Source organism: Nematolebias whitei, chromosome 1 (assembly GCF_014905685.2).
Source record: "Nematolebias whitei isolate Nwh7 chromosome 1, NemWhi1, whole genome shotgun sequence".
Taxonomy (NCBI): domain Eukaryota; kingdom Metazoa; phylum Chordata; class Actinopteri; order Cyprinodontiformes; family Rivulidae; genus Nematolebias; species Nematolebias whitei.
The window spans coordinates 40,934,519-40,938,698 of record NC_056498.1 but is presented as its reverse complement, the minus strand read 5'-3'; positions in this window follow the sequence as shown (position 1 = coordinate 40,938,698).

Sequence of the window (4,180 nt, the reverse complement as noted above, 5' to 3'; positions counted from 1 at the left end):
GTGAACTGCAGTGAACCGAGATGTTCAGAACCAGATGTTCAGGGTCAGATGTTCAGAGCCAGTCATCTTCCCTGCGTGAGCAACTGGGAGCTAAACCAGGACGGTTGTCCACCGGAACCAGGTCCAGAGTGGAGACTGGTCTCCATCGCCAAGGCAACCCCAGGGGACGAGTCTCAACTTCCGAGTTTGTTTAAATGCACCATCTGCACATCTGTCTGGTATCCACCTGGAGGCTGTACGAACGCAGTAAAGCTCCTGGTTTCAACTCCTTGCTGGTGACATCACAACAATTATCAGACAAAAGCAGTTGAGCTCAGAAATATTTAGATCCTTCACAAACCAGAGATAAATATCTTTTACACAGATCCAGTCCAAATCTGCCTTTTAAAGTTTCACTAACTTTAAAAACCTTACACTTTTCTATTTAAAGTTTCAACATCTTTTGATATTCGGTTTATAATTTCACAAATGTTTACATCTTTTTATTTCACTAGTATTAGTTTCACATATATAGCCTTAATCATAAATCATTGTTTATTATCATTTTTGCACAATAAGATAAACAAAATCTTACAACTGAATCTGTGCTCATTTGAGTCTGTGTGTCATAAAATGATTCATTCCACATAAAAGAACGCACGTTTTGATTAATTAAACATTTAAGATGAATTTTTATGAGACGGATGAAAATGTGAGACTGGTTAATGTTGAGCTATTTCCCTACAAACAACATAATCAAACTGTTAGTCTGTATTTTCCTGTTAGTTCTTTGTGTTCATCTTTTAGTCTTATTCCCTTTGGTTCTGTTACTTGTTATTTTCTTGTCAGTTTAGATCTTTATCTCTTTGTGTTTTTGTACATCAAGTTTATTTTAATATTCTTCCGTAGGTCTTTTTCTGTTTCCCACTGTTTCTTGTGTCATTTCTCGTTTTCCCGCAGTCAGCCTCCTCAGTGTGCCACCTCACCTGTCCCCAGTCAGTAATCAGTAATCGTACCTGTGCAGGCGAGCCCATTAATAATTAGCTCATGTTGTTTTCGATGCTGCAGCACGGTGGAGCAACTGGTAGAGCTGCTGCCTCTCAGCGAGCAGGTCCCTGGTTCAAACCCCGGTCCAGGGGCCTTTCTGGGTGGAGTTTGCATGTTCTCTCCGTGCATGCGTGGGTTTTCTCCGGGTACTCCGGTTTCCTCCCACAGTCCAAAAACATGCATGTTAGGCTGATTGGTAACTCTAAATTGTCCCTAGGTGTGAGTGAGAGAGTGAATGGTTGTTTGTCTCGTTTGTCTCTATGTGTCCCTGTGATGGACTTGCGACCCGTCCAGGGTGTCCCCCGCCCCTCGCACAGTGATTGCTGGACATGGGCACCAGCGACCCCCGTGACCCAAAATGGAATAAGCGGGTAAAGAAAATGGATGGATGGATGGATGGATGTTTTCGATGCTCAGAAATGATTAAAGAACAAGATGTGATGTTGCCCTGGAATACCAGGACTCTGTCATGTGTGTGAGGTGTAGCATGAAAATGCATTTCCCTGACTTTGACCTCTGACCTGGTTGTCTTCCAGATACACCATGAACTGTTTTCTTTAGTTACTTTGACTTGAGTAATGTCTGATGTTTTCACTGAGTTTCTTTTATGCTTTTAATAAAGACAAAGCAAAATCATTCATGAAGTTTGTTTTGATTATGACAAGTGTGAACATGAAAAATGATTATTGTTTTCAATTATTATAATGAAATCATGTGAAATATCATGTTTTAACATACAGTACTTCCCTGTTGTGTTTAATAACTTTTCCTTGAGAGACACCTGTGAGTGTTTCTGATCCAGAATCTGTTCACTTCAGAGGGGAGTCATAACGTCTGAGAGATCCCAGATGAGTTCGTCTGATATCCGTCTTCGTTTATTCCTGAGCAAAGAAACGTTTTCTCTGTTATATTTTTTGTTAGAAGCACAGTAGAAGTTTCCAGTACCTACAGAGGAGGAAACTTTGTTTTTCTCACTGCAAGACTCACGTTTTAGCTTAAAGTTTGAGCCGGCTGAAGGTTGCTGATCACCCGCACACCTTATCAGCTGTCGTCCTCACGACCCCTGAAGCTGTTACGTTCAGCTACCTTGAGCAGATCCTGGCTAGTCCTGTCCTCATGGTGCATGCTGGTCTGATTAACCAGCAGAACCCCGGAAAGATGAGTGAACCCAGACCTCAAACTGACCCGGTAAGGAGCCGAGACCTGGCAACATGATGCAACTTTGGATCCGTTTATACCATTTTTAGCTGATGCAACTTGATAAATCATTTCCTGGCTTGCAGTAAAAATAAATGACTTGATCTGGTCACATTAAATAACGTCTCTCAACCAGTCTCTAAAGTAAACTGTTTATCAAATAGTTAAACTTTGTCTAAATTTGTGCGCATTAAAGCCTAAATAATTCCTGCTAAACTAATTTTGCCTTAGATAAAAGGGAAATGATCCTTGACTGATTATTGTTTAGATTGTTCTTTTTTAAACACGTTTTTCTCCAAATTGTTATCTTTATTTATTGTGTTATTCAATGTATTACTCATGATTGTTAGACTAATTTTTGTAATAAAACTTTAAAGACAAATTCAGTCTCCTCACTGGATGAATATTCATGTTCTGGTACAGAACTCCCTGTAACTAACAGATTCACCTTCAGTGACTGAGTTCTGATTATTAAACTGTCAATACGTTAATTAGGTCGCTGCTGATCAGTAATCTGACCGGCTGCTTTAACGAGTGCAAAACAAAAAGTGTATTCAAGTGAGGAGCAAGTGGCACCATTCTTCCTCCTTCACTCGTATTTGACACAAAAAATGGACAAATTTCTTTAAGGGAGAAACTCGTATACAGAGATCAGGTCAGGTTTGGTTTATTTGTCATACACAAGGTTAACAATGCAATGAAATGCTCAGGATGAGAAGAACCATCTCGACTCGCAAACAAACAAAAAAAGCAACAGATACCAAACATACAACAAACAAACAAAAACAAGGCACCAAAAGTGATAAAGAAGTGCATCTATGGTCCTACTGTGGTTCTGTTGGCACAGAGTTGAGGTGTTGGACTGGGATTGTCACATTTGAGCCTGCAGTCTGGACCAGTGAGGGACTGAACCGGCATAGACCTGCAGGTGAACACCCCCCACCACCACCACCCTGCTGCCTCCACACAGAGACCGCTGTCTTGTTTGGGTTCAAGTGTTCTCGTCCTGATTTGTTTGTAATTTGGAATGATCTGTTTGAATGACTTCAGTAAGAGCTGTGACAAACTGAGCAGTCTACCTAAAACATCTGGACCAGAGAGTAAGGAACCAAACAACTTCTTGACCCGAGTCCTGACAAAGAACCAGGACAAACCTGGTGGTCAAACACAAACGGCCTCTTTCTCTTCTCCTGTAACGTTCACTGACGAGGTGGCAGAGTCATAAATCTATTTATAAATCTCAAACAATGATTCAGTCATTTCAAATAAATCAGAATGTCCAAACCAGAACGAGGCAGCTGTCCATGTGGAGGACGCAGGGTGGGGGTCACCTGCAGGTCTAGGAGCGTTCAGGCCCTCACTGGTCCAGACTCAAACATGAAACATCTCGTCAGACAGAACAGTTTTTGACAGTAACATTATTTATTAATACTTAAACAAAAATAAATGAAGAACAAGTTCATGAGCTGTTGTTTCACATTTTAACCACAAAATGTTTCATGTAGACAACAAAGTTCATGATCAATCATCCAGGTATCAAATCCAATAATTCTCAGTCGGGTCATCTGGACAGTTTCTTTTTTTATAGAGACATCTCGCCCTCTATCCAGAGGGCTTCATCAGTCTGAGGAGTTGCAGTAAACTGTTTCCCAACCTTGCAGTAAACTCCTTAAGTGGACCGACCAGTTTGCTGGAGCTAAGATGGGTTCTGGGGGCCGTCCTGTTCCTCGTCGACTCCTCCCAGGCAGCCACAGACAAAGTGGTTCAAGTCAACAAAGTTCATGCTCCATCATCCAGGTAGAAACCTTTAGAAAGTTCTGAATGCTGCTGGTTTTGTAACTCAGATATTCTCAGACTTTCAGAGTCCAGAGGAGGTTTCTTTGAGATTTCTACTGATAAAGGCTATTTACGTTTTCTGATAAAGATAAAAACTGAGACTACAATAATAATAATAATA